The following is a 21,940-nucleotide window of genomic DNA, read 5'->3' as shown; positions in this document are numbered from 1 at the left end:
TCAATTCATTTTTAAGATATAAGTATATGCAACTTATTCACAATGTGGTGTAAAATTCTAATTTTATAAAATTACTACTGCACACTGCCGTGGATAATTAAGGAATTCAAGCTAGTACTTTCCAACTATAAATAATCAGTCTTCCAGTCATGTTAGGTACTGCTTTAGTTAGGTACAGAAATAAGCTTTATTTAACTTCCTGTGTATGTTTTTAAAGTTAAGTAGGAAGTAAATCCCTTGGGAAAAAAAGCCACATTTGTCCACTGAGATAGACATTACATACAAAGGTGGTTCTCAAATCCTTTAGAGATCTGAAGAATCTGCCATTTCAGATGTCCTAATAGTTAAAGGCTTTTCACAGTGGGAGAGACCTCAACTCCTGGTAGTGTCCCCAATCTATTCTGAAAAAGATGATGGGCTCTAAAGAACCATTGGGTGAAATACTACCTACTTACCTCTACTGCTGCCAGAAAGCTGTCCAGACTGTGCAGAAGTTGCTCATGGGGAAGTCTGTGTCCCAGTTTTTGGAAAAAAAAATAGGATAGTCCTTCAAGTGACCTGCTTCAAAGGATTGTTGTCAGAGCTCCTGGCCCAGTGAGTTGAAGGTGGATGCCACAGTGACACAGGAATATTTGCTGACTGACTCCCAGGGTAGCCAACAATTTCTGTCATTTCTTAGGTTTGGAAGCTGTTTGCTCTGAATTTCCTTTTATTCAGGCAACATTTCTCCCCCTCAGATCTTGGATGGGGTTGAAGATTAGATAGTTTAGTCTTAACCTTTTCTTGTTATGAGAATCAGAAAAGCAAACTTGTTCACCATCGTGCAGAAATGTGACAGCCAGGAACCTAGACAGGAACAGGGTGGACATGGGAGGCTCAGAAAGCAGGGCTCTATGGACAGTCCACAGCAGTATCAAAACTCCTGCGATAACCGCTCTGGCACCATAAGTCCTGAGAGAGGATGGGGATGCCAGGAGAGTATGCGTGGTCTGCCAACTGCCTGGGACTTTTAAAAGCTTGTACCACCCCCGAGCACATAGAAGAGCTTGAGCAGAAAGAGGCCGATGCCCAGAAGCCGCTGCTGTGGTAGGAGGCAGTTATGGCGGTTGGAGGTGGGGGTAGAGGTGGAGGAGGGATGGGAGAAGACCGAGGAGTTTCCCCAAAAGACAAGAACAGACACCATCCTTACTACTCCAGAACCCACACCAATCCCACCCCACCCCTAAAATGCCCAGTCCACTGCCAAACCTCCCCATGCCAAGCATTCACAGCTTCATCCCCACTGTGCTCATTTCTTTTTTTTTTTTAACTTCTTATTTATTCTCTGTGAACCTCACATCCTGCAGCTCAACTCCATTCATCTGCCCTCCCCTCAGGTCTGCACTCCACCCTTGCATCCTGCTCTAAATCAGAGCAAAAATAATCTTCGTGTGGAAGCTGAATAAAGAAAAAGAAAAAGAAAATTTGTACGCAAAAAAATGTGTCAAATTTTAAGGATGAAAGACATAAACGCTTAAATTGTTTGGAATTAATGAAAGTACATTTGGTCTCAGAAGACTTATTATGGTTAATAAATGCAAGTTATGATAGATAAGGGATACAAAGCTTAAAAAGTGATAGAAAATGATTTAGGTACAAAATTTTAGACGAATATAATTTAGATAACGAAGTACCTTCTCCAATTTTGCAAAATACGAATGGACAGAATATTGTGACAGTAATTCTTACCTGATGCATCTCATAAGTTTTCTTATTTTATCTAGCTTATTAATGTTAAATTAAAGGTATTTCTTGGAGTAAAATGGGAAATGCTGAGGTGACCTCCCTTTGTACTAAGGTGTGTCAACTTTCAATTGTTAGTTCTGTACTGGCAGTGAGCTAAGTGCTGGCAGGATTTCTCTTGTCATTTCTATGTCCCATCATCAGCTTTGCTATTTTGTGGATGTTTGTCCTTCTCACCAGCTCAACACAAGCTAAGAGATGTATCAGGTGTTGTCTCACTGCCGATTGGATGTAATAAAGATCTGATGGCCAAGAGCTGCTTTAGGAAGTATGTGGGCAGAACTTCCGGGCATAGAGAGGGACATAGGCAGAGGCAAGCTAAAGCAGGAGATTCAAAATAGACATGGGCAGGAAGAGATATGGAACAGACCACGGCAGAGGGGTAAAGAGCTAAGCAGCAGGTGGGTCTCAATGGTAGAAGAATGGGCTTAATTTTTAGAGAAGATGAGGGACTGCCCAGTGAAAGGCCTAAGATTCAAACTATGTTCGAATTCTCCATGTCCCATTTACACCTCAGGCAACTCTGTGAAAATAGTACACAATACAGTATTAACATGGCTTTGAGCCTGTGGTTTGGTTACTTTTGGTCACTGTTCCTCAAGACTGCAGGAGAAGGAACAACACACAGGGCAAACACATGAAAACCATGTGCAGCTTAGAGTGGAAAAGATCACTAAGAAGTTTAGTGTCACAGCAAAGTCATGTGCTGAAGAGGAGGGTGACATAGTTAAGGAGATGAATGTTATTGACGATAAGCCTCCTGCCTCTGTACTGTAGAGATGTGGAAGGTGTCCTCAAGGCAAGACTCTTACCAATTAAAGTTCCAAATTGGAAAAGGGAGCTCAATAGATTTCGTGCTCCTACAAAGCAAGTGCATAGGGAAGCTGCTGCAGTTGTCATCCAAGCAGGCAGCTGACAGGTCAGTGCACCTCATATGGCACGGAATTTGGAGGAAAAAAGATTTTAAGATTCAGGATGACATGAACAGGACCAGGCGACTCTCGCATTTATGCTTTTATTATTTGAGGCTTGAATTAGAATGATACTCATAGTCTGATGTTTTTTAGTTTTCTTTCATTATTTTATCTACATTTCCAATTTATCTCCCACTCCATGTTCCTCTACATGAGTCTCTCTTCTGTCCCCCACACCCTCTCCCTATGAGATTGCTCCTCCACCCGCCAATTCACTCCCGCCTCAGAGGCCTAAGTTCCAATATCATGGTTCATGAAGCTTCGTCAGAAACAAGGTTCTCCCGTCCCAGTGATCCCAGATAAGCTAGTCCTCTGCTACATATCTACCTGGAGACATGGGCACACCCTGATTCTTTTATTAGTTACCTTAGATAAGGTGTCTCTTCACAGCAATAGAGCAGTGACTGACAGGCTTAAATTCACTTTGCATCCCAATTGCTGTCCTTTCTCTTGTTACTTCTCTCCCACAGTTCCTCCCCAATGTCCTCACACCATCTCCTCTGAGAGAGTAGAGGAATATCCCTCAGAGTGTGCCTCCACCAAGACACATCAAGTTTTTGTAGGGCTGGTGGACCTTCTCCCACTGAGGCCAGGGAAGACACCTGAGTTAGGGTATCAGATTTCACAGACAGGCAAACCTTTGGGGATAGCCTCGGCTCCAGTTACTTACAACAGGGTATGTAATACTGTATTAAACTTAGTAAGGTTTATTTACCTTCACCTGGCAACTCATCCTGAGAAACAGTGCTCTGGCCTGATGCTTTTGTGTTCAGCCCTATCTTCCTCTTTCTTCTGTGCTTACCACTGTAACACAGGAGAAGCTTCTAATATTAATGTTGCCAGATCTTTCCGGTCTTGGGGGATAATTCTATTCTGAGTTGTATATGGATGTAATATCTTCTTTACGTATGATGAATATATACTTCAGGAAAGGACTGCTTCCTTGTTTCTATTAAGATCTAATATGACTAAAGGATTCTGATTAATATTCCAGAATCGTAGGCCACCAGGTTGGTATGTCATCACTCACTGAAGTGAGGTTAATTGTATAACACCTTTTGGCCACCCACTTTCAATGTCATTATGTGGTATTGCCTTAGGCTCTTTTCTACATTCCCCTGCCTTTGGCTGAGTATATGTTTGAGGTCTCTCTGTGACTGTGCAAAGAAGTAAGAGCTAGGGCTGGGCCACAAAATAAGAAAGTACTTGTTCATCCAAAAACAAAAACAAAAAACAAACAAACAACCAAAAAAAGCTCTAGGGTAAAATATCGGTGCTAGTGCTGAACTGAACTGCCGGAGGTAATTTTTTTTAAAGTAAATAACTCTATCTTGGGGCTGATAATATGAATCAAATATCCTGCAACATAAGTGTGCAATGTTGCCTTCATTTTATAAATCAAGTCTGACCACCGTTTTGGTTGTTTCCAATCATGTCTGAGTGCATCATCATGGGAACCCCAAAGAAAATCAGAAATGGGTCCTTGAAGCTGATGCACAGGGCCAGTATTGACCTGAATATTACAGAGGACACCTTGATTTTTAACACAAGGGATCATTTCTCCATCCTTCTTGTCACATAATTTATGACAAGATGTCACCTTTCCTAACCTTAGCTTCTTTTCCTAAGTGCTGCTGAAGGGAAGATTTGGTGTCAAGATGTCTGGACTCAGACCACAGGAACACTGAATTCATTTAAATAGGTGTAGTTTATTGAATGCACACCAATACAGTTCAACCAGAGCAACAGCTCACAACTGTGTACTGGACATTGCTAGGCCCAGCTCATTGCAAAATCCACATGGGCTAAAGCACAAGTGCTGGAAATGCTGCTGTCTATGGGCCCTGACTCGGGTCATTTTACACATAATTGTTCCTATTTTCCTTGAATCTAATGGGTCCTATGTGAAGCTCATAGTTGGGGAACTTGTTAAGATTAACAAACCTCGTAACATACAGAACATAACAGGGTATGTGACCAGCACCACACAGTTCAATGTCAGGTTTTTTTGTTTTTTGTTAGTTTGTTTGTTGGCATCCATGATGTGGAGGCGTATTACAGAACAATAGGAAAGAGCTGGCTGCTGTGTAACAAATTTGCTGCTATTAAGGTAGGTATGGGAGCAAGACCTCAGCAGTAGCCCTTAAGATGGGAAGGAGATGATGTGTTTGATACCTGAAAGGAGCTGCCTCAGCTGTGTTTCTCTGCCTGCTCAGTGCCCATTCACCATCACTCTGTCCCTGAAGAGGAACTCAAGGTCAGCCCCCTGCTGCCTGTGAGCCAGGACTAGGCACAGAAAGGCAAGGCCACAGCACTGGTTTCAAATTCCTCAGTAATGCTGGATTTCCAATAATGTACTTGTATACACCAATACAGTGTGGTAAGTTACAATATATACTAATCATTTCTTACATAGGGCAACAGTTGATTGACTACAACTAATTCTATTTAAGAAAAGAGAAAGAAACCTGGCTCTTGTGGAAATATACAAAGAAATATCTACGATGCTGGGGAATGAATTCTGCCATGGACTGAACTCAGAATGGGGGCGGGGGTTGGAAGAAAGATGCATGGTTAAATAGCCCACCGGGTTCAAATTGTGTCAGCTTGATTTAATCTAAGGACAAAAAGTGGAGTATCTCTGATGGCTTTCTTTTAAACCCTTGAAAGGATCCCTGGGGACTGGCCTCAGTACTTCATACTTCTTGCTGGGGCAACAATGCTCAAGGAAGCTTGAGATTGTCATAGGCACAGTATTATGCTACATATACAGAGTAGATAATACTAAGATGTTCAGATGGTGATATCCAGTTATATATACTCTTAATGTGGACCTAAGGAAAGAGAGATCAAGGTCCTTACAATAGAAAGATCAGTTCCATTTTTTTCTACCATTCCAAACTGAACGACTGGTAGGGAGAGAATGGTAGATAATCGAGAATTGGTGGATGATGCTTTGAATGAAGTGTGGGTTTCTGCGCTGGTTTAAGACAGGGTCACAAGTATCCCATGTTGCCCTCTCCCTGGCTGGCCAGGTTCACTTTGAGCTCAGATAAACCTCCTTCCACTTTCCAATAGATAGGCTTACAAGAGTGGCTTCCAAGGACTGTGAGGACAGCATTAGCCTTTGACAGTTGAGGTGTGTAACCACAACTATAGATTTAGCCACGTTTTCCCATGTCTACCAGCTATTTCAGATTGTTGCTGTTCTATGCCTGACAATCAAGGACACAGAAAAATAACCTGATAGAGAGCAAGGACATGGTGATCACATCCTTACCTCTTCTGTACGTTCTGGATGAGGTTTGTTAAAATTCCAATATTGCAAAAAGCTTTATATAGGGCCCATCACATCAAGGGTCACTGTGCACTGTTCTATCTAAAATGTCTAATCAGAACTGACCACCAGATAACACTTCCTGCAGTCCTCATATGAGAAGCTTTGGATTTTGTTTTGACTTTTCCTTTTCTCTGTCTTTCTTATTTTTTGCTATATAAGTTGAGAGAAAGATAGTTAGGGCCATGACTTTGCCCCCAAAATTTGAACTATGGATGTGATCAATCAATGTTAGTGTGTGCATTCTATAAAGTATTCATTTTTCACTATGATAGATGCTTTTGTGTTTGGTGTGGTGGCCATTTCCCAGTGTACAGGTGCTGGGACCTTGCTCTATCCACTTAATGATGTTTATAGCCTCATTTTAGACCTTTCTGTGCACCCCCTATATCTCTTTACTATTTTATTTTTCTGATAGAAGCTCATGGTATATCTTACTCAGGCCTGTGAGCAGTGCTCCTTTGGCGACATTGGTGCAGAGAGGAGAACCCCACCACCAGCATGAGGTTCCCTTCACTGGTGGCTCCAATATGGCACTTTCCTCTGCCAACTGGTCTCCACACTTTTCCTAGCACCATAAAGACTTCAACTCTTTCTCCTAAGGAATATTCTGGCAATTGTCCATTGCTAAGCACATGACTTCATGAGTGTTCCCCTAACACACACCCATGTTGTAAACTACCATGCAGACTATTTCTTGATGTGATTTAAAGCACCTGTACATAAAGAGACAGGAGAACTTTTGACTGCATATTCAAGCTGGTATGAAATCTCAGGAAGTTTTAATGGCTAACATTGTTGAATGAGGATAATTTGAGTTAGGATGAGACATTTTGGGGCAAGATATCGAAGGAAACATTCATTTAGATGCATAGGAATTACTAAGGTTTTTTTATAATCAAACCTTGAAGAAAATTTGGCTTTGGAAGCAGGAGATGCTCAGTGACTCTGCCCCAGGAAAGGCTCCTGGAAAGGGCACCTCTGCTTATGCTCAGTACAGGGAGATTATTAGCAGGAAGGCAAAGTCTGCTCCCCATGACATCTGCTGTCCCTTCTTGGACATTCTATTGTCTCCTAGAGAGTTCTGGCATCCTCTGTGATGTCACCACTGTTGTAGTGACAACCAGTGCCCTAGTTTCTCTCAGTCTGAGTCTGGCAGTTACAAGCTAAGACATGTTTTCCCGTCTTCGCAAGCGTTTTTGGAGGGGGAACGTCGATTGTGGACAGACTAGAGTGAAGGAATCTGGCCTTTCGTCTCAAAGTAATGATGAACAGAGACAGCACTTCTGGGGAATGTTTAGTAAGTTCTGGGCAGTATATTTGGAGCTCCCTGTCAGGGGGGCTGCAGGCTTAAGCTGACCTTTCTAGCAATGGGCCACAACAACTGGAGCATCTGAAAAGGAATTGAATTTTCATGAATATCACAATTCCTGAAAGTCAGGATTTCAGAACTTTAGTTTCCCCAACCCCACAGGGAGTATATGGTAAGGCCAATGCTATTATCCTGTGAATTTCTGGCCTTTACTTTTACAGTGAATTTGTTAGGTTACATTGATATAATAACATGATCAGGAGTCATGGAGGGTCCACCTTTTCTGAGTTTAGACAGGGCAGCAATGTATTTCACTCTCATTGCTTCTTTAAATACAGTGGACACCTGACAGTAAGAACAGGGAGAGAATTGTGCTCCAGGCAATAACCTTATGTTCTTAGACCTCCTCTGATTTCTTCTAACTGGCAGGGTCATCGTTAGCTTTATATATTAGAGGTTGTGTGTTACACACATTTTTCTAAAATACCAAAACTGTTTGGAACATGTGGACCAAGATTCAGCCTGTAACCTATTGGAACTTCTGGGGCATTTGTTATTTCATATAAGGGAATTGATAAGTCTGTTGAACATGTCCTTCCTGGAAATGTGTTTTAAATCCAAAGTTGTTGGCCTAGAGTATCAGGGTAGGACATCTGAGTGTCTCCAATCACTCAAGTCTTGTGGATGGTGAATTTATCATCTGAGTTCTGAAGCCACAGGGGTGAGGGTCCTGAAACCAAGCTGTACCCTGTTCAGCTGATGATAATCCTGGAGAAGCCATCTCCGTGTTCCATGTAAGCACCTGATGTCCGGCATAGGGAACACCTGGCTGCTTACATCTCTTGGTCTCTATAGAGTAGTGGGAGAACTGAGATCCACTGAGGATGCCTCTTAAGGATAGACCAATCGCCTAGCAATGACACTGGGTTCCAGGCTTGTTCTCCTGTTTAGGCCTAACTGTGGTCTATGTACACTCTATGCATTCTCCCCATGCAGGTTCACTTGTGTTCTTCTACCTACAGATGCTGGGAGAGAAACATCTTCCCCTGAAACTGCCCCAAGCGAGAATCAGGCCAAGAAGGAAAAAGAGAGGCTGATTAAAGAGCTGCAGCTCATTACCAAGGAGAGAAATGACCTGAGAGATCGCCTGAGGTTTCTGACAGAGAGATCCATGAAGAACAGGTATGAATCGCTCCAAATGCTCTTGTTTCATTCCTGGGACTGCAAGGTCACCTTCATCTTATCCTATTAAGGTTTTGGTTCTAGAAAGCTGGGCCTCCCTAACCACCCTGTGCTAAACCTCACCTCCCATATAGAGGAGATTCAGAACCTGACCCTTCCTGAGGAGCAAGATGGAAAATGGACTCATCTGCTTCCATTTATTGAAAAGCAGAACTTGTGGTCTGAATGAAGAATTCGGGGATAAAGTCAGGGAAAGTGAGTGTCTAGTGTGCGTTTGCAAAGCCCTTGACGGATGGTGGCTTTGCAAGATTGTAATTGCAGTGAGTTTATGGTGAGTCTCTGTACTTGCTAGGCAGGGGACTGAGTGCTGGAAGATCCAGGCAGCAGCCTGAGGGGCCTGGTCCCAAACTGTTCATCTCAATGCTTGTCTAGAAGGTCTAAGGTTCAGGCCTGTTTGTTATTTTCTGTGTGTCTTGCCCTCTGAGACAGCAATGGTGGATGCATTTCTCCTGGTTTTCACAGTACCCTCTGTTTCCATATTTCTCTTTCTCTTTCTCTGAGTCTGTTTTTACATTTCTCTTTTTTGTGGGTATTTCTCAGTCTGTGAGTCTGTATGTGCATACATCCAAATGCATATGGACAACTTTTATATGTTTATATTTCCCTCCACACTTGGAATCTAGGGGTCTATGTCTTGGCCTGAGTATTTACCTGTAACACTTTCATGGTCATGTGAATGCTTTGTTCTGGGAGCCCCACTGTCAACAGCACAGTTCTTTGCCTATGTGACCACGATTGTCTGTTTATTTGTATTCCTTGTGCAGATTTTAATTTTGTGTTGATATAAGGTCTGTTATCAAAACAGGAGAAAAGAAATCACCGGTTTCTGGCTGTGTTGGGTGGGGGAGCATGGAGAGGTGTGGCCTAGGCTCTTGATAGCTTAACTGGCTTGACTTCAGATTTCCTCTTGATTGAACAAAGGGAGCCAGGGAGCCCTCCATCTGGATGCTGAGATTCTGGTGTCCTGGACAAACAAAAACAAGTTTCTGAAGCTGAAGAAGATCCCAATATGTACAATTCAGAAGGTGTCCTTCCAGGGCTGGTGTAGTACAGGACCCACCCTGAGTTCATATATTCCTAAATGCCGATGTTCATTGGATTCTATCATTTGGGGCCAGGCCACACTTCAGGCCAAATCCATATTATGAAGACCTGGAGAGAATGGAGGAGGCGGTCATGTCAATTCTGCACAACTTAGAGATGGAGAACACTGAGATCCATGAGAACAACCATGAGCTGAAGATGGAGATGACCTTCTCTAGGCAAGTCCTGGTCAGAAAGGCTGTCACCTGTGGAATGGCCATTTATGACTTCTTTGTTCTGGATTGGACAGTCTTCAGCTCTGGTTCTATCTCTTGTGCTGTTTGCACATCAGTGTGCCAGGGTCATTAGGACTCAGTTTTCAGTTCCATAAAAGACTGTTACTCATCCCAGGATTGTCTAGGCATCTTCAGAAGGCTCTAGATAGAACAGCACTGATTGAAGTCAGCAGGTTATTAGGCTGACCTGGACCTATGGTGTCATACCAGGTTTTAGAAAACTCAGTGTGTGGACCACATGGTTAGCATGACCTTCTCTTGGTTCTACTGACCTCCTTTGAGGGTGTTGGCCCACTACTAATTGATGTTGCCCCCCTGCATTGGGCTTTCATGCATAGTTGTATATCCATGTTCTTTTTGAGAGATGCGGACACTAATGTGTGCTCAGGCAAAACATACAATTTATTCTTCCCGGAATTTACTCTTTGTGGTTTGTGCAGCAGCCTTATATGTATCGAAATGAATTCTATTAAGTCTTCATGGGTATCTGGGTCCTGGTGGAGTTAGTGGCACTCGGGAGTGGGAATGGGAGAAAGGGGCAGCATGATCTTACTATGCAGACTGTATTTCCAGAAACCTGCTCAGCCAGCTCCTGATGGAGAACACATGTAGGAAGAAATTGGTCCCAATGAAGCAGGAGAGCAAGGAGGTGCATCTTGATTGTGCACTGAACCAGAAATATTTGGTTGACTTCAACAAGAAAGATAAAGACCAGCAACGTCCAGACCCAGCGTCATCTGGCAGGGATGAGCAGCTGTGTTAGCTTAAAAATATCTGATAATGTTTGCCAATTTGATACATCTTTGCTCTCTCCTACCACCTTTCTAATTTACACTCACAACCAGCCAACCACCTCATGTAATGGAATTGTTCATTGCTCTGCCTATGCACAAGTATTCTGGGAAGCCAACCACTTTTCAGAAACTGAATTATTTTGCAAATATATTTGTCTGCTCTTTTTGAAGCTGCAGTATAGAAATGGTGACAGATTAATAACATACCTCATTATTGCATATCCATGTGATAGATTGGATGCTATGTAGAGTTTTGAACAAGTTCTTGGTTCTTTAACAAATAACACTCTGTGGTCATGTGACTTCTTGTGTAGGAAGCACTTTTGCGGGATAAGAACAAAGCGCAAATGTCAAATTAGTACTTGTCATTGGCTTTAACCTTGGTGACATATGGACATCTCCTTTCTTCCGGCAACCCAATGAGGTCTCTTCCCATTGCCCTGTTCTTGGTTTGCACTGGTATAAGTCTGGGTCCCAGATTGGCAGCCCACATTACTTTGAGGCTCTCTGGAGATTTTGCCCTTCCCAAAGAGTTAGCAACAATGATATCAGTTAAAAGGTCCATGTCGACTGTCCAATAGAACTGAGGTGGTAGAAGGCAGCCTTCTGACAGCTGCCTTGCATTTCACCACCATATCAGTGTCTGAAAAACTGCCTTCCTCTCCCAGGTCTCAGAAAGTGCAAGAGAGCTGGAATTGTACACACACCAGTAAGAGAGCTTCCTGAAGAATAAGTTGCTTTCTCAGGAGTCCCTGATGACAAACATCCTGAATGGTAACAAAATTTTTGGATGAGTATTCTTCCTCAGAGTTAATTTGTCATTGCTTAGAGACCCTAAATTTATATAACACTAAGCCAGCCTGACTGATTGAGGTCTTACTTTCTTCTCAGAAAACAGCACTTGAGAGACAACTTGGGGGCCCTCCTTTCATTATGTGTGCAAGAGGAGAAACAGGAATACATCTGTGCTTCTAAATGTTCGTTAAGAATGTGCTGTTTAGAAATATTTTTGTTATGATTTTAATTGAAATTTTCTTTTTGTTGTTTCATATTTATATGTTCTTGTTACTGTTTTTATCTTTTCAAAAATTTTTAATATTTTAATTTATTCGTTTTAATCCTGTTTTGTTGTAAAAATGAATTCCTTATGAATAACAATTGAATTCTATCTCTTGACTCTTAAGACCATCATTCTTATTCAAGGGTTCTGTCCCCTCCTGTGGACTTAGAACTGACAGGTGGAGATGGATCTCTGCATGTTCCATGGATCCTGGGATAATAAGTGAATTCAAAGTCACCGAGGGGTACCCAGTGTGACAGTGTCTTTTGTGTGGATAATGTGGCTGTTTCTCGGACACACTTTATGAAGTAATCACTGACATGCTTTACCCAATTGTTAGGGTCCATGTGGTTCTTCTGAGAGAGCAGCAGATGCTCTATCCTGTGAGTCATCACCAGAGCTCCTGCAGGTGCTTTTGTCCTTCCACATCATGTACTGTATTAGGTGGACAGGATCACCTCCAATCAAATAGAGAGATCTCAGGAGATGTGTATTCACAGGAAATTTACTGAGCTGTGCATGCTCAATGTGTTAGCTTGCCAGCCATCCCTACAGGGCTCTGGTGTTCCCACTGCTCATTGTGGGTCAGGATCATCCTCCAGCACCACTTAGTGTCCATATTAGAGCAGATCTTTCACATATTATCAATGATGACCATATGTATTCTGCACATCTGACAAAATACAGAATAGAAATTAGCTTCCTGTTGGGCAGATTGGCATAATGATTGTTTTGATTGTTAGCATGAAAATTATTTTAATCTAAGCAGTTTAGGCAGGAACTTCAAGAGCATCCATAGTGAATGCAGCCTACAGCTGTGAACACATGTTTCTGTTGGAGAGCAGGCCTGTGGAAGCCCAGAACCTAGGTGGGACAGTTCAAGCTACCCTTTTCCATGGCCAATCTGGGAACGTATTGAGATTGTATTTTCCAGGTGACAGATTTCCAATTTATGGAATTGAACTAACTTACTGAAAGTGCAGTTGACTCAGAGAGTTAAAGTACAGAAGGAATAATCCAGAATGCCCACAAAAGCTTGCTGTCACCCCAGGGCTTTTAAAAGCTCAGCAGCTAGGGAAGCAATGTAGTATTTGGTTATTCTCATGCTTAGGTCTAGTCATTCATTATAAGCTGACCATGACACAAAAAGAGTCATCTGTGTCACAATAGAAACTAGTTGTAACTAGATCCACCCCACACTATCACATCACTACCATATTTGAGGTTCTCAGTTACTATCTAAGACCCTGGAAGAGGCCTGGGTCTTGCTACACAAACTCATAATTTATGTCTTCATGACACTGTGTGCTTTGTTCTGTTGATGCTACCATTGGCATACAATACCTTGGATACTTTGTGCTGACATCTGTGACCTGAGACAATAGTTCATGTCATCCTAACCTGAATAAACTGTCCTTAAAGTACAATGTGGTATGAGGGGCCTTCTTTTCCTATGAGATTGCAAAACATTTCCAGTCTTCAGTCAAGTCTGTCAGCCATTGTCAGTGCCTGTCTTGAGATGTCCAACTTTTCAGCTGAGAGTCTTCATCCAGGCTGCTCTGTAACTTTGTAGAAGATTAATAGGGTTCCTGTCCTAGGATTTAATTCAGTGTGACTGTACTTGCCGAACATGCTCAAAGCCCTGTGATCCACCCTAGCCCTCTGTGCTTTAGAGAAAGAAAATAAAGAACCACATTGCACTTGAAGTTTCTCCTCCAACAGAAGGAGAGCCTGCACAGGGCCTTTAAGTAACTCTAAGCCCCAGCTTCCCCACAACTCCCTCCATCAATTCCATTATTGTTGTGTTTTCATTACTGCTCACTTTCTTTCTTGTGTGCAAAGAATGTGCACCATGTCAGTAAAGCGTGTGTGTGTGTGTGTGTGTGTGTGTGTGTGTGTGTGTGTGTGTAGTCCCTAGTGAAAACTGTCGAGGTGCATGCAGACTCATGCTACTGCTGTCCCATGGCACCTTGCAGGGAACACTGAAATCGTGGGCTACTTTAATACAACCTAAACCAGGTGTGCATGGTTTTCAGTAAGATTTTGACATCACCGCTACAGAGAGCAGAAAAAGCTTCAGTAGTTACATGGATGTGATCAATCAGTGTTAGTGTGTGCATTCAATAAAATATCCGTTTTTTACTAAGTTAGATGCTTCTGTGTTTTGTGGGGTGACCCATTGTCAATGTCTAGTGAATTGGGGGCCCTGGGTACAGTATACCTCCAGGACAAGGGGGAGCACAGCAAAGGCAGAAGCAACTACACACAGTTGCAAGCTTTATTAATCCCTATATACCTGGGAATATGAATAACTACAATTTTCATTTTGTCAAGATACCATAAGATCATTATTCCCAGGATACCAGGAACAACTGAGGGAAGACTAAACAAAGAAATACGGATAAACAAAGGCTTCTTCTCAAAATATTCATAAAACAAGTCACCTCCCTTATTATAATCAAAATGTACTCACCATTACCTAGAGAGCATTAGAACCACTTCCAGAGAAACAGGACATAGCAGAACATAGCTTAAGGCCAAGTGAGAAAACATTTTCTTCTCCAGGGTGGCATTCCAGCCCCTACTTGAATCTGTCACCAGGCCTTTCTTGACCCTGCCTGGGAGCTGCATCTGTATGTCTTAACAATTCCTTCTTTTTTCTTTTGTTTTAAAAGAAACACTTTCCATAACATAGCAAAAGTCTTTGTAGGGGTTTAATCATGTAAAAATAAAGCAACATAATACATAATGTACATAAGATTATGGCAAAACAAGCTCCTCCCAAGCTATGGAAAATCCTTTGAAGTCAAGCCTTGGGATCTAATCCTGTCAATTGATCAGCCAATAATTTAGCTATTTCCATAGGGGTAGTATCTTCTAGCTGTTTACCAAAAGACATTCGAGCATCATATTTCAAGGCATTAATTACTTTTGTAGCACTTTCATCACCTTCCAAATAGGCTTGAATTAACTTCCAATCATGTTCTGAATCATTATCCATATATTTATTAACACAAAGGTAGTAGGATTTCAATCATGTCTTAAATCCTCATATTTTTCAATAAATAACATCTTTCGACCCAACCATTCTACTGTTTGTTTTGAAACATCTACTTGATGTTGAAGTCTAGTATCAGTTTTAGTTTGCTCTATCCATAACTCATGTGAATCTTTATGCCAGTCTTCAACAAAATGCTTTGTCTCAATAGATGTTTTTAATGCTATGCTGCAAATGGCTGCCAAAGTAGCAACAGAAATAAGGCTTAAAATAGTAGCTACAAACTCCAATAATTCTTTTACTGTTCCTCAGCAGATTATTAAAAAATTCAATAATCATATAATTAAGAGGATCTTGAGACCAATGATGTCTCAAATTAACAGGCATCCATACATATATTTTTTGCTGAATATCATAATAGAATATTGATTTATATTAAACTGAATAGATGAATTAATACATGGATACTAATGACAGTACAAGCAAATCCATTAGCAAAATTAAATCTACCTATTAAAAAGAAATATGGCATAGGAATACAAGTAGTAACCTTGTCTTTCTTAAATGTTGTAACAATATACTGAGAGGCAGATTGAGTGTCCCAGAAAAGCTTCCATTAGCAAGCAAATCTTCTTTTAATGCAGTGACAGTCTTCCACAAATGAGCTTGAAACGCAGTAGGATCTTCCACAGAGGCCAGTGGGTTATCACCAATGCCTCCATCTCCACATTCCATCAGCAAGCATCCATTAAGGCGTTCACTCTCCTCTCAGTTCATCCTGGTAACATTTGACAAATCACAAGTGGTAACATTCCATTCTGAACATGTATTAATAATTGGCCATAAGGACCCCAATTTATTCATTTATCTTCAATAATTTTTCCAAACATGCCAGGGCAATATTTCCAATTGCATGGGAGATATTTTAAGCCTACATAAGTAAACCAAGCACAAATAGGATATACTGAAATGCTAACAAATGTAATGTTATTCCAATTTTGGTTATAGACCAAGCTGTCAATCCTGGAGACTGTAACAATTATTCCTGGTAATCGCCAATTTTAATAACCCGTTTGTAGGCCTGGACTCTTTCCTAAACACAAAGGCATTTTTAATCCAGCATAAGGAAAATTATACAAAGCTCCATCACGTCTATTCAAAAGGTCAAATTATTCCAAAGAGATGATAAAATGCTTGGGGTGGTGTATAAAACCACATCTGTTTCCCCGCCAAGTAGCAGGTTCAAATAAAGGTGGATAAGGAATATAAGCCTGATAACTCGCATTGGCCGCAACAGAAGAAACCGTGAGTAAAGCACACACTGCTAAAAATACGTGCTCACCAGTAAAGGACTTTCCTGAAGGAGACAACATAGTTTTCCTTTCAGGGCTTAATCGCTTCACCTAGGTAATGGGGTTGTCACCGCATCGATCCTTCTCCGTTGTCGTTTGTCGACACTAAGAGAAGCCAGGGCCTCAGTAATGGAGGACACCTCCTTCATCTCCGGAGAACATCCATCAGGAGAGAATGTAGCTGGTTTAACTGGATTCCTCTGAGGGTAGGGAGCGGTTCTTATCATTCTGTGCTTGGATCCGTCTCCTGGGTAACCAGAATTGTCCCCCATCCTGTAAGGAGACAAAACCCTCTCCCCTCCATACAGTAATGTCCCTTCCTGTCATTCAGCATCTCGGGCAATTTTTATCCATATTGTCTGTTCCATGCCTTCAGGGAGAAGTCCAATAAAGAGTCTATCTGCTCTTCATATAACTTCACCTTGTGGTAAATTAAGAAGATTAATAAAAAATAATGCTTATGCCAATATTACTCTGGGACTGGTATGCCAACCCCATTCAGGCTGTGTAAGGTCATCTCTTTTCCTTTTTAATTTTATAATTTGTCATTTCAGGGTATGGTGAAAACTTTCAACAAAAGCTTGTACTTGTGGATGGTATTCTATACCAGTAATATGTACAATATGATATCATTGACAAAATGGTTTTTTTTTTTTTTTGCTCTGATTGGTATTTTATTTCTCCTTTACAAGTTCCACATAATAGACAAAGGCTTTTTGATAACATTGTTATCTTTGCTGAAAATGATCATATAATCATTTTAAAAAGCACAAATGTGTACATATAGGACTGAGGTTTCTGCAGCCTGTAAACACCTCTGTGGGTTTAACAAGGAAAAAAAGCAATATACTGACAATTCAACTGTAACTCTTAGAAAAACACCTGTTTCCTTACCAAGCACGAGTGTCCTGTACAGGGACCTATCATCCCAGATGGCAATGAGTTCAAGCCTAGGGCAGCCAGGAGCAGCTCCCCACACCAGCTCAGAAGACCCTCCCCACCCAGCACTTCTTCCAAGTGCTCCTTAACCTCATCACAGGTGACAGCAGTCTCCCCAAGAGAGGACAGACCAGCAGACACATTGGTGGTGGTTCCCGAGTGTTGTGTGCGGCATTTCACATCCAGCATCTCAGGAACGTGTCCATGCAAGCATGCGTACCATTCTTTAGACTGCTCCCCTCATTTCATGAGTGAGGGGACCAGGCCTTCCTAATTCACTTTAGGTGCCTGGGATAACAAAGTATTTCACCAGAAGGGGTGTAAGCAGCGCTATCTGATAAGAATACGAAGAAGGAAAAAGCAGATATCTTAAAGAAAACGTGTGTTCTACTCACACTAAAATATCAGACCAATGCACAATATACTGCAAAACTGTAACACAATACGGCCAAACACAGTGTTCAAATATTGAACTGTTCAAGCATGTGAAGATCATCTTCTGAAAAACAAACTGGGTTCTTACTTTGTAGCTACCTTTGTGTAACTTAAACTGCTGTCCCTCAACAAGGTCTGACACTCTTGGTACTTGTTAGGAAGTTCGATGAGACAATGTAAGCTCAAGAGTCAACTCCCGGGATCTCCCAGCGCTCATTTTCAGCATTCGCCCAAGGACTGGGCATCATCTTCATCCCTCACTTCTCGGTATCTCCCTGAAGACTCCCCTTCTGGATTGTAGCTCTGCATTGTAATATTCAGTCTCTCGGCTAGTTTCTGTGCTGCGAGCTTTGCCCGCATCTTCTCATAATTCTGCTTCTGCTCTTTCTGCAGAGCCAGCAACTCTTCTTTGGAGAGCAGCTGTGCAGGCAGGGGGTGGAGCAGAAGAAGGCGAGCTGCTGTGACATCATCAAGATGCTGCCTAGCCCAGCTTCGCTGCTCTTCTGAGGAAGCAGGAGACTGAGCCCTCTGACAATGACTTGGTGAGTCACTCTGTTGTGTGGGTAACACATTGGTCTTAAACTTATGAGGAGGGGGCACTGGGTTTCTAGCTCGCATTTCTAGCACTGTCATGTAATGAGGCTTCTTAGGAGTCTCACTCTGCAGTCCTGGAAAGTTCTCAGTGCTGGTGTTTTCTTCTGAGGGTTCAGTCTGGTCTGCAGTTGTGATCTTTTGCAATTTAGTGATAAACAGACTGTCGACGCTGCTGGAAACCTCTTCCGCTTGACTTGAATGCTGGGGGAGATGTTCATTAACTTCAGATGGGCGAGCCTGGGCTGTGATGTGGACAGACGGGCTGGTAGTCACTGTGCAGCCAGTCTCCAAAGTCTCTTCATTGCCTTTGTGAGTGAGCTGTGTAGGTCCCTGTGTTTCTGAGGTTGTTTTAGATGATTCAATGTCTACTGACGAACATTCAGGAACTAATGATGAAGTATCAAGCATCAGGTCAGAATTCTGGGCCTTGTCTATGTCGGTATCAACTCTTGTGGATGCTTTATGCCTTAGCTTACAGTCATCACTAACAGGATGAAGTAGTTCAGTTCTCCCTCTGACCTCTTCACTTTCTGAAATGGCAGCTCTCAGTTTGGCAGTGGTGTCTGAGATCTTTTTACCTTTGTCGGGCAATTTGCAAATGAATTTTTCTTTGTGCAAAAGTCTCTCCTGGCGCCTCAACCTCTCCCACAGCTCCACCAAACTCTGCTGCCCCAAGTCCTCAGGAGCTGGGGGCTCGAAGCCTCAGGGCAGGGAGCACATTGTGCATGGGCTGAGGCTGGCCCCGCAGGCAGGGTTCCCCAGCAGGGCCCATGGCGGTCGCAGGCTCCGCGGCGGCAGCAACTCTGGAGCACATGCAGGAGTCGCCATTTTCCCGGATTAGCTGACAAAATTGTTTAAATTGATAAGAAATATATGTTGGTCCATAATCAGTTTTAATTTTAGAAGGCGGTCCCATAACAGCAGAAGTTTCCAATAGATGCTGTATAACATGAGCAGTGCGTACTCCTGGCAATGGTGTAGCCCACACAAATTTTGAAAAATTATCTATGCTTACATCTATATGTGAAAGGCGACCAAACTCAGAAATATGGGTTCCATCCATCTGCCACGATGTATTAGGTTGCATTCTTCTGGGATTAATTTCAGATGGAATACATTTTATAAGTGAAGGCTCACAAATACCACAATTAGCAATAATTTGTTTGGCTTCAGAATAGGGAACCTTATATTTAATATGCAAATATCCTGTATTGGCATGATTATGACTGTTTTCTTCTGGGGTAGCAAATGCCACTAATTGATCAACCATATGATTGCCATGTGTTAAAGATGCTGGCAATCTTGAATGTGATCTAATATGTGTAATAAATATTCTAGAGTTTCAGAATAACAATAGTCCTTTAATATGTGAGAATAACATTTAATATAGGCTTAGATGTAGAAACAAGAGCAGTCGCAATATTCTGTACTACTCCTACAACATAAGCTGACTCGGCTATAATATTTTTACATCATGAGTAAAATCCGGCAATACATTAATTACTGCTAATACTTCATTTTGTTGTACTGACCCAAAAGAAGATTCTTGTGCCCAAAATTTATCTTTGGTCCAATAAGCCATCTGTCTTAGATCTTTGGTCTTGGAGCCATCTGTAAACACAGTAACGGCAGATGGTAATGGATCAACAGAAATTAGTGTATTTATCACATTTTTTTTTTTGTTTTCTTAAGCAATCCCAGAATTTACTATGGGGAAAATGAAATTCAGTATTTCTAGTGTAAGAAATCATGGCTAATTGAAAAACTTCAGACGTCTGCATTAAATATTCCACTTTATTTTTGCTTAATGAGAAAACAAAAGCAGCACAATCATATCCCCACAGTGTAACAGGTCTTTGTATGCCTTGCTGAATAATTAAAGAAATTTGTTCCTCATATGTTGTTAATGATTTGTTAAAGTTAAATTTAATATATATCCATTCTAAAGGCAACTCATCTTGAGCTAAAGTGCCTATAGGATATTCAAGAGTATTTCAATGTATAATTTAATAACTCTATCTGGATCAATACGTGCCAAAAATGCATCTTTCCATTTTCAGAGAAGATATACTTACATGGCTTCGTATAAGCATTAATATCCCCAGTCTCCTTTAGAGGTAATAATGCTCTCCTGTACTCTTCATTAGCATTTTCAAAAGCAAGCATTTTCAGCAGTTGTCCTCCAGCTTCCTCTCCTAACACTGTTCTTTCCATTGTTAATTTTAGTATACATAAAAACTTAATATATGGGTTCATAGAAAGTTACTGCCTTTTTCAACCAACCACTATCATCCTTTATAATAAGTTGGTTGGGCCACACCTTGAACCGATGATAGACATTGTCCCAGGATAGACATTCTTTATCAGCAGGTCTCAGGGTAGAACTGGATTTGTGACCCTGTGCTATAGCACTGTCCAGAGTGGTAAATGCAGCTTCTGAAGAGGAATGCAGGCCTGGCCTCTAGACCTCCACCTTCCAGGCCTGTCTGGAGGGCCTGATGCCCTGGGGCAAAAGAGACTCCATCTCTCCAGAGGAGCACTGCAGTCAAATGACACCTCAGTGATGAAAACTATCAGTCCCCAAAGGCATGCCACTGAGCAGAGATAGCCTCAGTCATGCACCTCTGCCCATCCCCAGTTCCTCATGTCAATAACTCAACCTTTCATGAACTAGATGGTAATGCTTGAGGCAAGATGATCAGTAGTTTACTGGCCAATCTGGGCTCTATGAGACGCTCTCCCTGAAATCAGAGCCAGCAGGAAATTCAGTATGAAAGCTCTTTGTAGCTGAGCTCAACAACCTGATTCAGAGCCTGGGATCCCACACGGTAGGATAAAGTGACTTCCATGCTTTTTCCTCTACCTTCAACACTCATGCTTTGGAATGCACACCCCTACAATGAGATCAATACACATGGAATAAAAATTAAACAGAAAAATTAATGAAGACAATGCAGACAATGTTTTAAAGATCCTGGGAGTCCTCACTCTGCACTTCCCTTTCCTTTGCCTTGGGAACATCACCTGCACCAGAGACTGGAGACTTCCTGCAAAAGAGAGAGGAGAGATGCACTGTTCATTCCGCTGGAGCTGTGCAAAGACCAGAGCCACCTGTCTTTTCCTGATAGTGGGAGCTGGGCCCAAGTGTGGGCTGCTCCTACTAGAGGAACCACAAGAAGAGGACCACCTTCCTCAAACCTTCCTGGAAGTCAGAGCACTGGCTATGGACTTCCCTCAATCCTCAGATGACACAATTTCAGCAATGGCTCAGAGCCTCTTAGGACAGAGGGGGACCAGAGCTTCCCCCCAAAAGCAAGATCCCTGTTTTATCTGACAAGTATGAGGGCTTAGGGATGGGACAGAGGATGTGACAAGGTTACATGTAGCACAGGGACTAGGTTAATAAAGAAATCAAAGAGGAAAGAAACATGGAATATTTCTCATCTGTTCTTTTTGCTCTATTCATAGGGATGAGGTGGCAGTGTGGGGTAGAGGACTATGACACAGCACAGCCTTCTCTGCACATGGTTAGCTTTCTAGGCTGCCTGGTCACTGTGACCAGCATCTTTTCAACTGTGCCACTCTACTACCAAGGCTGACACAACTGGTGCACCATGTAGCAATAGGACTGTACTGACTTAGGGACATTTGGAATCACACAATGAACATGTGTCACAGATGGGTTTTTTTTTTTAAGAAAAGGATTAAAACAAAAATTATTTATTTTGTCCATATGAGTGAGTACACTGTCCCTGTTTTCAGACACAACAGTAGAGGGTAGAAGATGAGATTAGAAATGGTT

General features: G+C 42.0%; 3 protein-coding genes and 1 pseudogene across 9 annotated transcripts in view; 2 read left to right on the top strand and 2 right to left on the bottom strand.

Annotated features, from left to right (window-relative positions):
- The window catches only part of LOC147998836 (uncharacterized), a 924,038-nt gene that overhangs the window by 635,279 nt on the left and 266,819 nt on the right, over positions 1-21,940 (top strand). The gene's annotated exons all lie outside the window — the stretch shown is intronic.
- LOC147998838 (disks large homolog 5-like) overlaps positions 1-21,940 on the bottom strand; it is a 260,765-nt gene that overhangs the window by 39,896 nt on the left and 198,929 nt on the right. The gene's annotated exons all lie outside the window — the stretch shown is intronic.
- The window catches only part of LOC147998844 (disks large homolog 5-like), a 34,223-nt gene continuing 19,519 nt past the window's right edge, over positions 7,237-21,940 (top strand). For 2 of the 3 annotated variants that reach the window (XM_087595522.1, XM_087595523.1), the window contains exon 1: positions 18,024-18,086. The gene's annotated coding sequence lies outside the window, so the exon portion shown is untranslated. Of the gene's footprint in view, positions 7,394-8,427; positions 8,588-11,428; positions 11,535-17,937; positions 18,087-21,940 lie in introns of those variants that run through there. The other variant, XR_015643780.1, reaches the window with a different exon arrangement.
- On the bottom strand, positions 16,836-18,858 carry LOC147998845 (DNA-directed RNA polymerase II subunit GRINL1A pseudogene; annotated as a pseudogene). The gene has a single exon (XR_015643779.1). The product of XR_015643779.1 is annotated as a DNA-directed RNA polymerase II subunit GRINL1A pseudogene (transcript).

The sequence above is a fragment of the Rattus norvegicus genome, chromosome 19, assembly GCF_021556685.1.
Source record: "Rattus norvegicus strain SHRSP/BbbUtx chromosome 19, alternate assembly SHRSP_T2T, whole genome shotgun sequence".
NCBI lineage: Eukaryota > Metazoa > Chordata > Mammalia > Rodentia > Muridae > Rattus > Rattus norvegicus.
The sequence above is the reverse complement of the archived record's forward strand: the minus strand, read 5'-3'. Positions and strand labels throughout refer to the sequence as shown.